Raw genomic sequence first — 13,632 nt, 5'->3', positions numbered from 1 at the left:
AGAATAATACAATAGCAGCTCCAATAAAAGGTTTCACGTATTTATTTCTGAGCCAAATGAACCACTAGTCAGGAAACACCATGAGCCAAACATTCCATTTCTCCCATGAGCTGTTCAGACAGTAGTGATGGTCTCAGCACTGTGATTCGGCTAAGATGCAAGTGACCTTGACGGAGCATAAATGTGCCACTTCACATGTGAGGCTCCCTATAGACCCAGCTTGATTCTTCTCCAATGTCTGTCTTCTCTTGGAGCTGTACCTGATTTTATTATCAGTTTTTGTTCGCGTCCATTGGGGAATGGGATGATTCTGCCTTTGTTTCTTGGCCAGGAATCATTCGATACTGACAGTCTCGTGAGAGGACTTGGCGAGGAGCAAATTCAACCCCACACAGGATGGAGGAGAAGAGAAAAGAACACCAGGCAGATTCTTAACCACTGGACCACCAGGGAAGTCCCTCTCATTTTGGTTTTTATTTTGCATTTCTCCAATAGCTCATGATGCTCAATATCCTTCAACGTGCTCACCTGCCATCCACATATCTTCTTGTCTGCAGGGCTGATTCGATTTTTTCGACCATTTTTAATTGGGTCATTTGTTCACTTATTATGAAGTTTTCAGGATGCTTTATATTCTGGATACAAGTTCTTTATCACATGTGTTTTACAAATATTTTCCCCCAGGCTGTAGCTTGTCTTTTCATTTTCATAAGAATGTCTTTTCAAAATCAGATGTTTTTAATTTCAATGAAATCTAATTTACCATATTTTTCTTTTATAGCTCATGGATAAAGAAGCTATAACTAAGAAAAATCTTGCCTAACCAAGAAAAATTTTGCCTAACCTGAAGTCACAATGATTTTTCTCCTATGTTTCCTTCTGGGGAGTATTTTAAATTTTGCTTTTAGGTCTATGATCCATTTTGAGTTGATTTTTGTATAAGTTGTGAGGTACAGGTAATCAAGGCTTTTTTTTTTTCTTTTGCTTGCTTTTTATTTTCTTGTGTGGCTGTCCAGTTGTTCCAGCACCACTTGTTGAAATGATTATCCTCTCTCCATTAAATTGCCGTTGCACCTTTGTCAAAAATCAACTGGCCATATATGCGTGAGTCTGCTTCCAGTCTGCAATGTTTCAAAAACATGAAAAACAGGATTCAAATTTTTTTTTTCAAAACCTTTCAGCCATTCTGGTGGATGTGTAGTTGTCACTGATAAGGTTCCCCTGGAAACAGATGGAGTTTAGCACCCAGGATGTTTATTAAGACGTGCTCTTGAGATCGACACTTGTGGTCAGGAAGGAAGCAGGTGCAAGCAGAAGGAGAAAGTGAGCCCCCACTGAACCCAGAGGGCACACCAAAGCTGGAACGACCCGAGTTGGCCAAATTGACTGCTGGGCCGCAAGTCTATGGGAGATGGTCCGAGAGATGCGCTTTCGCGTTCTATCACTGTAGGGGTATGCTTGGATTGCTTTTGTTGTTGCTGTTTTGTTTGGGGGGGCATTGTTTGGCCGTGCTACGTGGCTTATAGGATCTTAGTTCCCTGACCGGGGATTGAACCCACACCCCTGGCAGTGAGAGCGCAGTATCCTAACCACTGGGACACCAGCTTGGGATTTTTATTTGCATCTCCTAGTTACAAACGAGGTTGAGTGCCTTTCATATGTTTATTAGCCATCTGAACATATATCTTTTTTGAGGGCCGTCTGTAAAGAGGGTGATAAAGTGGATTAGGGCCTTAGGGAGACACAGGGGCCCCTGTAAAGCATCAGCCTCTGCACATAACACAGAGAAGCAGTCCCCAGGGAAGTGGAGAGGCAGACAGACGTGCGTCCAAATCTCAGTCTCCCATTTCCCAGCTGTACTGCCTGAGGAGACTAATTCAACTTCTCTGAGCCTCAGTTTCCCTCTCATAAAATAACTGAGATTGTGATTAGGAATGGAGGATAAGAAGGAAGTGAAGGAGATGTCTTGGTTTTAATCTAAACTCTGGCCCTCCAGGATTTACGGATGTCCAGTTCCCTGATAGCTCAGTTGGTAAAGAATCCGCCTGCAATACAGGAGACCTAGGTTCGATCCCTGGGTTGGGAAGATCCAACCCTGGAGAAGGGAAAGGCTACCCACTCCAGTATACTGGCCTGGAGAATTCCATGGACTGTATAGTCCATGGAGTTGCAAAGAGTCACACACGACTGAGCGACTTTTACTTTCAGTCAATTCCAGAGGGCCAGTTGCCCCCATGGGTCAGTCTTTGAGAGGACTCAAGAGCTTCCCAGGAACAGGCTCAACCTGAGGAAAGGGAAATATAATTCCCAAGTGGGTGGAGCCAGATCAGTCCTTCAGGTTGGCCCTGGGCTCAGCCCCGTGGCTCCAGGTCTAAGTCCCAGGGAAGAATACTGGAAACTGGAGAAGCCCTGTGTCTGTTGCACAGTAGTGCAACAAAACATGTCAGATTTGGTGGCTTCAAACAACACTCATTCTACTCATGAATCCATAGTCTGGGCAAGGCTCAGAGGTGACAGCTCATCTCTGCTCCAGGTGGCATGGGCCAGGATGACTGACTAAGGCTGGACCATCCACTCTTTTAAGATAGCGCCACTCACCTGGCTGGAAGGTGGATACGATTTGGGCTTCCTCACAGCATGGTGGCTGGGTCCCCTGAGCAAGCATTCCAAGCAAGCTAGCTGAAGCTACATCACTCTTTACGACCCTCTGTGTTTTCGGCCATAGTCACAAATCCATCCCGATCCAAGAAGAAGGGGTGTCAGAGTCCCATTGTATGAAGACCATGTGAAGATGGGGAGTCATCGTTGGTACCATTTTGGGGGGAATACAGTCTTCACAGTACTAAGAGATAACGGCATATTTTGTAGCTGTGTGACCATGAAACGGCAAGCCTGGAAGGGACAGGAAAGTCATTTTAGGGTGATGGGAGCAGCTCAGAGGGGTGTGTCCAAGCCAGCCTTCATCCTGGAGAGGTCCTCAGCTTTCCGAGGCGTGAGGGCCACAGCGATGGGAGAAGACAGCAGAAACCTTGACAGCAACCATCCCAGCTTGAAAATCAATCACAGGAGGAGGAAAACGGCAATAAAACGTAACAGAAAAATGTTTGTGAGCACCAGTGAGACACCCCTGGGGCTCCTGGAAATAAATAGCAGAAACTTTGAAAGGGAGAGAAGTCCCATTAGAAGAGGACGGAAATAAGCCAAAGGAACACTTTTTTAAAAAAATATTTATTTATTTATTTAGCGGCACTGGATCTTAGTTGGGGGAGGAGAAGACGTCCATAGGAGTCATTCTGGGGTCAGGATCCAAGGCGACAAGAGCCCGTCAGGAACCTGCCTGAGATGAAGCCAACAGTGCAAGTCCTGGCTGGCCCCTGCAGGCCAGAGCAGGGACAGAGGACAAACGCCAGGACCCTGCCATAAGGGGATGTGGGGCTGAGCCGGGGAAGGTCACTGAGGCAGTGGAGGAAGGAAGGGTAAGCCGCTCATCTGTGCTGACCTGTGAGCACATTAGAAAACACACCCCTTTCTCAAGATGCTTTACTTCCATCCTTGGAAAAGCATCATAATATACTGGTAGTGTGTGTGTGTGTGTGTGTGTGTGTGTGTGTGTGTGTATGCAATGCACGCTTGCTCAGTTGGGTCCAGTTCTTTGCGACCCCATGGACTGTAGCCTGACAGTTTCCTCTGTCCATGGGATTTTTCAGGCAAGAACACTGGAGTGCACTGCCATGCCCTCATCCAGGGGATCTTCCCTGCATCACCTGCATTGGCAGGCAGATTCGCTACCACTGAGACACCTAGGAAGGCTGATATTGTTAGAGCAAGAAACGTTATTGTTTTTAGAGGAGAGTATTGTAATCAACACAAATCTAATGAGGCCCCTTAAATTTACCCAGAACTTGCACCATCGCATATGTCAGAATACTCTTGTCCAATAGGGGGTAAGAGCCAGGGCAGGGGAGGTCGAGAAGCTCCCAGGTCCAAATGGGAGGCTGAAGGAGGCTTGGGCAAGGTCCAGCTTGGGCTCCGATGCTGCCCATGGCTGGATTTTTACAGCCATTCAGCCATCATCTACTGTCCGAGTGGGCTAGCTCCATCCATCATCTACTGCCTGAGGGGGCTAGCTCCATTGAAATGGTCAGGATGAGATGGGCAGAGAAGCGGGAGGTGAAGGCCTTGAAGGCTGGTTTACTTGGTGCCAATGGTAACTCCAGGGCAGAGCCATGGATGTGAGTGTTCCCCATGACCAGGAGCAAGAACGACCTCCTCTGAGGTCTCCGAGCTCCGTCTCACTACTCAATGACAATTGCTATGTATTGAGGATCTATCCAGTGACAGGCACTGCCCCCTTAGCCACATCACCCCTAATCCTTTCCACACCCTGCCACGCCAGTGTCATCAACCATCCTAAGTTTACAGAAGACGAAACTGAGGCTTCGAGAGAGTAAGTGACTTGCTTGGGGATGCAGCGGAAGGAAGCCACCAGACTGGGATTTACTCTGGGCTGCCTGGGACTCCATGCCAGCTCCCGCCAGGAGACGGGCAGTTCCAGGCTGACGACACCCTGGGTGTGCTTGGCCTCTTGAGCCGGGGTCCAGCTCTCTGTCTCCTCGGGCCTGACCCACTCACTCTGTGTGGGAGTTGAACAGTAAATTAAAGGGCTTCATTATCTCATTTGAGGGTGGAATAAAACACTTTGGAACGGCTGATGCATTAAGTGCAATCAAGTTCTGAAAGGTTCTTCATCGCTGGAAGGAATGGCCTCTGATAAATTGCTCTCTTCACTGAGATGAGACTAATATCTCATGAGCAATCCCAGCAGTGTCCACTGCAGATGTTTCTGCATCTTCACAAAGGATGTTAGAGATCAGATTCCCTCCCAAGAGAGCAAATCGCCTTTGCGATGTGCAAAAAGACGCCCCAGGTACAGCTCCCTCTCCTGTCACCTGCCAAGAAGGAATTCTGGAACTGCTCTGGATCAGAGGTCACCCAGGACCCCCAGGGCTCTCCCACTGGTCAGTCACCACACGTGCATCCTGAGTCACTCCACAAGCCTTGAAGGAACACCACCCCCGGGAAGGCCACACATCATCCCAGACTTCCTTAGTTCCACAGGACTCAGCTATGGCTCTCCCATCCCAATGACTTAATGAATAACAGCTCACCTTCCTGGGAAGCAGCCATCCAGACACTTGCATTTTAGGGATCGTAAAACTGATGCACAATCTACCCCAAGTCACACCTTCAGAATCTCAGGCCCTGATGCTTTTCAAATCAGTTCCCAGAATATCAAAGAGCTGCAGTAAGGCCAGCCTTAACCACAGATGAAAGAAGGGAGGAGGGGAGGAAGAAAGAAAAGGGGGGGAAAATTGCTGAAAGAGCACAGGGTGAGAAGTAGAAGGAGAGGAGGCAGGAAGAGGGTATGGAAGGAAATAAGCCAAGACAGAGCGTGAGAGAAAGACTCCTTGCCTCTTACCCTGCCCAAGGATGTCACAATAAAGAGGATGGGGCTTCTCCTGTCACCTCGGGGCCCGATGTTCACTCACCAACTCAACCAATTGGCATTCCTTAAGCAGCACGATGTGCTCAGCCCTGGTGCAGGCCCTTGGGAGACCCAAGAAAAGTTGTGTCCACAGTAGGCTCCTCTTGACCTTCCCCTAGCCTCAGTCTCCCCATCTGCAAAACAAGCATATGAATCCCTACCTGTTCTGGGAATCAACTCCAATGAGCACACACAGGCACCGAGGGGAAGCCCTAGACATACCCATTTCCCTCCTTTCCTCCTTCACTGAGGGGAGCCACAAGCCAGGAGGGAGTAGATTGCAAACTACAGAGGGGGGCTGCCCTTGAGGCCAGAGTGCCAACGGGCCCATCCACACACACACTCATTCCTTCATTCATTCAACAAATATTTGATGAATGAGTGTCTGCCAAGCGCCAGGAGCAGTGCTGGGTGTTTTCCCAAAGGCGTTCTTTCTTTTCATCCCCGCATGAGCATGCTCTGTGAGAAAGGCACCATCGTGCCCATTTTATAGATGAGGAAACCAAAGCAGAGAAAGATGTAATCTGCACAGCACAGAATGTGATAGAGGCCAAACTCAGACCAGGCCTGCTTCTCAAGGATGCAGTGATGCTTGGCTGGCTGGTTTCCCACACCCCACACTCTCTCCCTCCGTGGGGCCAAGTGATGCCTGGCGTCTGTGTCTAAGTGTGGATTTGCAGCAGAGAGGCCGGCACCTGGTCTCTGGGGGATCCTGGCAAGGCTGGGCAGGCCTGGGAGCAAGAAGGAAGAAGAGCCTGTGCCCGAGATAAGGATAATGGCCGATGGGGACTAGGCTGCGACAGTTCACATGTGAACTCAGTCCACCGCACTCTGGGGACCAGTAATCCTTTCCCTTCCCTGGTGGCTCAGCCGGTAAAGAATCCGCCTGCAATGTAGGAGACCTGGGTTTAATCCCTGGGTTGGGAAGATCTCCTGGAGGAGGGCATGACAACCTACTCCTGTATTCTTGCCTGGATAATCTCCATGGACAAAGAAGCCTGGTGGGCTACAGTCCATGGGATTGCAAAGAGTTGGACATAACTGAGCAAATAAGCACACAATCCTTTTCCATGGGGGTGAAGGTGAGCATGCAGGAAGGGACTCTCCAGCAGAGAATCAGAGAAATGTCTTCTTCCTGCAGCCCTGTGGTGAAGGGTGGGAAAAGGAGGTGGTGGAGGCCTGGGCTCCCTCGGAAAGATATCCATTTCATTGGGCTCCTCCCCTGCTCAAGAACCTTCAATGACTCCCCATGGCCCTTGGTATTGTTTGCCAAACCCAGGGGAGGAAATTCAAGGTCAGCTCACCTAGGGACTAAGGAAGGATCCAGAAAGAACCAAAGCCCCAGAAAAAGATGCCCCTTTAGCTCTCCTGGCCCTCCCCTCCCTCTCTTCTTTTTCTACTTCTATGCCATCTGAGCAGCTCGTGCTGGTAAAGCCCATGCTAGGCCTTAGCCAGGCAGACTGAGGACCGTGCCTGTCCTGGGGCATTGTTTTCCTGGGTCCAGAGACCCCAGACTTAAGAAGAAAGGGGTTGCTGGCATCTATATTCCCACACCACACACCACCACAGCAGGGTGACTGAGACCAGGAAAGCTGATAAAGAACAGGGGCCCAGGCTCCCCAAGCAGGGCAAGGCCTGGGCCTGGGTATCTTTACCAGGTGCCCCAGTGATTCTGACACCAACCACGGTTTGAGAGCCACTATTCAAGGGCAGGGCTAGATAAAAATACAATGCAAGCCATACATGACTTCAAATTTTAAGGAAGAAACAGATGCAATTTTAGTATACATTCTATTTAACTCAACATCCCAAATATTATCTTTTCAACAGGTAATCAATATAAGAAATTAAGAAGATTTTTTTTTTTTCTGTACCAAGTCTTTGAAAGCTAGGGTGTATTTGACATTTATGGCACATCTCCATCCAGCCGCTAAATTCTCATCCATGATACTCGAGCTGTATTTGGATTTCACAGATGTCCATTACCAAGCTGTTTCAAAGCAGTGTCACCAAGTCATCCTCGCTTACTCAAGTCCTGGTTTTCCTTTTTTTTTTTTTTTTTTGGCCATGCTGCATGACATGTGGGATCTTAGTTCTCGGACCAAGAATGGAACCTGTACCCTCTGCAGTGGAAGCTTGGAGTCTTAACCACTGGACTGCCAGGGAAGCCCACAAGTCCTGGTTTTAAAACTCAAGAGTTCCACAACCTGAAAGCCCAGTGCGAGGAAAACCAGGACAGCTGGGCAGCCTCTTCCAAACATACGTCAATGTTTTCCAATAACTAAATCACCATTTTTTAATTTTAAATCAATTAAAATGAAGTAGAATTAAAGCTTCCATTTCTCATGGCACTAGCTCCAGTTTCAAGTATTCAATAGCCTTGTACGGCCAATGTCTACCATACTGGAGAGGATGGGTCTACTAGCGAGAAAGCCTCTTCCTTCCCGTAAGACCAACTATGGAGGATCAGAGCTCGGCTTTCTTAGGAGAGCCGTGGTCCCTATAAGAGTTACAGGTGGGAGGCCCACATCATAGATCATCTATTAGGCAACACAAGGAGGATGTGATGGACATTAGGAAGCCATTGCAATTATCTAGGACATGGGAACATGATGGCCAAGGTGAAGAGACAGCTGGATTACAGAGGTGTGCAGTAAATAAAATCAAGACCTGTTTTAGATGGTGGGGGGGCTGGCAGCGCGGGGAAGTGAGAGGGACCAATCCAGGATAATTCCCTGGTCAGCTTCCCCTGCCGTCATCCACCACCACCACCAGCAACCAGACTGATTCTAGAATATTCCAATAATCTACTGCTATTAAATATAGTGGTTTAGAACAACTATAATTATCCAATTATTGCCTTCCATGATCCGAGTGGGGGATCAGGCTCAGCTAAGTGATTCTTCCTCAGCGTCTCTCATTCGTCTCGGGTGAAGCCTCCCTCCCCACATCTGGGGGCTGTCAGATCTGCCCTAAGGTTTCTGTTATCCACTGGGGCTGTTGGCTGGAACACTGTGCTGGGCTTAGTCACTCCATTGCGTCTGACTTTTTGCAACTCATGGACGGTAGCCTGCCACGCTCCTCTGTCCATGGCATTTTTCAGGTGAGAATACTGACGTGGGTTGCCATTCCCTCCTCCAGGGCATCTTCCTGACAACGGGGGTCAAACCCGTGTCTCCTGCGTCTCCTGCATTGCCGGTGGATTCTTTACTCGCTCAGCCACTGGGGAAGCTGGAACACTGCTATGGGCCAAAGCGTGCCCACCATGCCTCACAATTCATATGTGCAACTTTAGAACATGACTGTGCTCGGAGAAAGGGTCTTTAAAGAGGTAATTAAAACGAGGTCATTAGGGTGGGCTCTAGTCAATATCATCAGTGTCCTCATAAGAGCAGGAAATTAGAAGGAAGACCACAGGAGGACACCCAGGAGAAGGTGGCCATCTACAAACCCAGGAGAAAGGCTTCAGAAGAAACGCACCCTGGGTCTTGAGCTTCCAGCGCCCGGAATTGTGAAACAACACACTTCTGTTGTTTAAGGCCCCCGGTCTGCATTCTGCAGACCTAACAAACCAATACGAATTTCCACCTGTGATCCATCCAAGGAGCCTGTGCTTCTTCACAGCACGGCATATGGTTTCAGAGGGTCCCAAGGGGACCAGGTGGACACAGGTCATAAAACTATGACCTAGTTTTAGAAGTCACAGGTGGTGTCATTTCCTCTGTAGTCACAGACTCAAGACAAGGGGACACTGACCCACCGCCTAATGAGACGATCATCAATGTCACGTTGCCAGGAGAGCACGCAGAATAAAAGACCTTGTGACCATCTTGGAAAACACAGCCTGCCAGATCAGGCTGGTAACTCCAGGGATCGGCAACAATGTCATCAACCGAGACAGAGATTACGCGAGGAAGAGAAGGTCTGGGATGGGTTAGATCAGCGGTCCCCAACCTTTTTGGCACCAGGGACTGGTTTCGTGGAAGACAATTTTTCCATGGACTAGGGGGCCAGTGGTGGGGTTGGTCGTTTGGGGATGATTCAAGCACATTACACTGACTTTGCACTTTATTTCTATTATTTATTACATCAGCTCTACCTCAGATCATAAGACATTAGATCCAGAGGCTGGAGATACCTGGGTTAGATGATGAGGTAAGGTGGGAACAGGGTGAGCTGCCCAAGCCTGTGAACATTTAGGTGGACGTAACCAACCACCAGGCTTCCCTGGTGGCACAGTGGTAAAGAACCCGCTTGCCAATGCAGGAGACACAAGAAACTTGGGATCAATCTCTGGGTTGGGAGGATCCCCTGGGGAAGGAAATGGCAACCCACTCCAGTATTCTTGCCTGGGAAATCCCATGGACAGAGGAGCCTAGCGGGCTACAGACCATGGGGTCACAAGAGTCAGACAAGACTGAGCATGCATACACACACATCCCCAAACATCAGCAAGTTAAATATGTGAATCAGGGCTTCAGGAACATGTTCTGGCCTAGAACTGTCAATTTAGGGGCCTTCAATATTACTTTGCCAACAAAGGTCCATCTAGTCAAGGCTATGGTTTTTCCAGTGGTCATGTATGGATATGAGAGTTGGACTGTGAAGAAAGCTGAGCGCCAAAGAATTGATGCTTTTGAACTGTGGTATTGGAGAAGACTCTGGAGAGTCCCTTGGACTGCAAGGAGATCAACCAGTCCATTCTGAAGGAGATCAGCCCTGGGATTTCTTTGGAAGGAATGATGCTAAGGCTGAAACTCCAGTACTTTGGCCACCTCATGCGAAGAGTTGACTCGTTGGAAAAGACTCTGATGCTGGGAGGGATTGGGGGCAGGAGGAAAAGAGGACAACAGAGGATGAGATGGCTGGATGGCATCACTGACTTGATGGACATGAGTTTGAGTGAATTCTGGGAGTTGGTGATGGACAGGGAGGCCTGGCATGCTGCGATTCATGGGGTTGCAAGAAGTCAGACACCACTGAGCAACTGAACTGAACATATCAGAAGTCAGAGGTTGAGTCCACTCTCTTATCTTGAGAGAAGATAAGGGGTGAGGGAAAATATCAGCTAGCTATTTCTGCATAATAAATCATTCCAAATCTTAGTTGCTAAAAATAACTACAGTGGACCCTTGAACAAGGTGGGGATTAGGAATGCTGATCCTCCATCAGTTGAAAATCTGCTTATGATTTTTTTTAATATTTATTTTTATTTGACTGCATCAGGTCTTAGTGGCACAATAAAGTATCTTTCCTTGAGGCGCCCGGGCTCAATAGTTGCAGTGAGCAGGCTTAGTTGCTCCACAGCATGTGGGATCTTACTAACAGTTCCCCAACCGGGGACTGAACCCACATCTCCTGCAAGGCAGATTCTTAGGGAACTTCCTGCTTATAATTTATAAATGACCCTCCATATATGTGGTTCCTCAGTATCCATGGCTCCACATCCACAGATTCAAACCACCATGGATCTTAAGGCACTGCATTATTCACTACTGAGAAAAACAATGTATAAATGGACCCGAGCAGTTTAAACCCAGCTGTTCAAGGGTCAGCTGAATTTATTATTGCTCTATAGATTGGTTGGGTAGTTCCTCTTCTGGCTTCACCTGGTTCACTCATGTGGCTGCATGTGTCTGGATAGTGAGCTAGAAGGTCCCAGATCAGCTCACTCACGTGTCTGGTTGATGCCAGCTGTCAGCAGAGGACGGGGCTCAGCAGCAACAGCTGGAACACCTGGCCTCTCTTTCCACTTAGGCTTCTTCACAGAGTCATGGACTCAAGGGAGCCACCAAGCAGGCAAGCATCAGTGCACAAGGGTTACCAAGTATATGTACTACCGAGCTAAGACCTTATTGCCCAAAGAAAGTCACAAGGCCAAAATCAATGTGGGATACCTTAGCAGGAGACAAGATTCACTGGCAGGCACTGCTGTAAAAACTCACTACAGGAAGGAACACCAGGTGGGCCTCCACATATTTTAGGATTGGACAGAAAAGAAACCAAAGAGGGAAAAACCAGGAAAACCAAGAAAGAACCAGAAGGGTGCAAAGCTAAGGGAGCAAGAGAGAAGTGAATTCCACGAGAACGTGCAGAGCCAAGACAGGCATGATCTTGAGAGTGAATGTCTCACCGTAGGCCCAGCCTGAAACCATCCTCTCGATCTGACAACCTAGAGGTCAGTTTCCTCAAATTCCCAATGATCATTTCAGGTGTCAGTGTCTCAAAACTTAAGCACCAAATACAGCTCAGTGAAAGCAATTCTGTAAATCCAACCAATGTGCTCTAAATTTGCAAACTTTACAACAGCCTGGCTTAATTAACTAGAAAGGCAAGGGTTTTCAAATTGTTTTTGACCCAAGACACAGAGAAGTACCTGTGCATCAAGATCCAGTGCATGTATGCTCACAGATGCACATTTAGGCCGGTGTGCACACATGTACACACGTAGCCAAGATGGAAGTTTCCTGAAACATAGAAAAGATCACAGTAATAGATCACCTGTTCTATGCGCAAAGTTCTGTGTCATTTTCTATTCAATTTTCTTTTTGAATACTAGTCATGCCCTGCTAAATTGATTTCACCACCCACTCATGCATCATAAATTACAGATTAAAAAACGCTGACCAAGGCCATCCAGAGCAGAAGTCAGAAAACTGACCAAATTCTGCCTTTAGCCTTGTTTGGTTTCACCTCTTGGGTTGCTTTCCTTTAAGAATTTTAGGCCTTCAGTCAAGCCTCCCTCCCCCTGTACCATTTCCCAACTGTCTGATACCCAACTGCTTTATTCACCTTCACACATGCCTGGCCCCTGAATGCATTTCTGTTTGGGCCTTCTAAGTCTCTCTGTGCTAAAGGAAGAGATGTATGCATTTATACATCCCATGAATATTGAATACATGTCTCTCACCTGCCAGCCACATTTCAGGCACTGGGAATACAGCAAGAGGACAAAGCCCACTGCCTTCACACAGCTGAGATTCTAGAAGAGGGAGACAGATAAGCAACACAAAACAAAAAGAATATTCTTCATTAGATGCAGATAAATTCTTGAGTGAAAGTAAAGTGGGAAGGGGGTCAAGATGCCTTAACAGCCACCAGATTGCAGCCTTTGAGCCCCTTTGTGGAAACAAGGTAGCCCATATGTCCCCCCACCGCAAAGAGGTGGGCTGAGGAATGGAGGTAGGCCATGGTCAGAATCTTCCCCAAAAAGAAAGTTCCCAGACAGCCCCAGCAGGTAAACCTAATCCATCACGTCCCCAAAATACTTTGCCCAAGAGCAAAGCACCAGTAACTTTAGCCTAGAAAATTTCAAAATTTCAATAGGCCATTAAGGGGGAGCCTGGCAGGACGTTAGTCGCGGACATGCCTGGGGTGGGAAGCCTTGGGGGTGTATTTCAGACTCTTCCCTCATTCGCAGCCCCCTCACCCTCTGTCCCGCCGGATAAACGGCCACCTCATTAGTTCTGCACACATGACCCTCTCGACCTGGCTCCTGGTGACTGCGCCTGCCTTATCTCTGGCCTCTCCTCCCTCACATTTTCCGCTCCAGCAAAGCCAAACACGGATCCGTGGGGGCTTTCACGCTTCTGTGCCTCTGGACACGCTGTTCCTTCTGCCTGGAAGGCCGCCGGCCGCCTCCATCCCCGCGTGCCCCTCCCCCTTCTTAGCGAGCTCCAGTTCATCCTTCAGAACCCAGCCTGGATGTCCCCTCCTCCAGGAAACCCCACTGAAGCCCCATCTCCGTCCCCAACACACCGCCCCCCCCCCCAACGCTTTATTTATTTTGCTTTGCTTCTCTGCACTGTAATTACCGGTTTCTCCAAATCTCTCCCCTCCCAGACTCGGGCCTCCTCAAGAGCGGGAATTCTGGGGGCCACTCGCTTTGCACCCAAAAGCGCCAAGTCCCGAGCTCGGAGGGACAGAGTTTGCACTCCGGCCCAGGCCGGCTCCAAAGGCCCCCGTTTCTGCCCTCCGCCTCCCCGTGAGCGTGCGGGGACCCGCGCTCCAGCATTTTCCACCCGCCCCTCCGGCCACCCTCCCGCCCCCGCGCTTTCCCCAGCACCGGGCCGGCCCCTAGCACGGCC

At 48.8% G+C, this 13,632-nt stretch overlaps 1 pseudogene; it reads right to left on the bottom strand.

Annotated features, from left to right (window-relative positions):
* Window positions 1-207: 207 nt before the first annotated feature.
* LOC138076147 (large ribosomal subunit protein eL39-like) lies at window positions 208-12,736 on the bottom strand (annotated as a pseudogene).
* Window positions 12,737-13,632: the final 896 nt, after the last annotated feature.

Source organism: Capricornis sumatraensis, chromosome 3 (assembly GCF_032405125.1).
Source record: "Capricornis sumatraensis isolate serow.1 chromosome 3, serow.2, whole genome shotgun sequence".
Classification (NCBI taxonomy): domain Eukaryota; kingdom Metazoa; phylum Chordata; class Mammalia; order Artiodactyla; family Bovidae; genus Capricornis; species Capricornis sumatraensis.
This window is presented reverse-complemented; position numbering and strand designations above follow the sequence as displayed.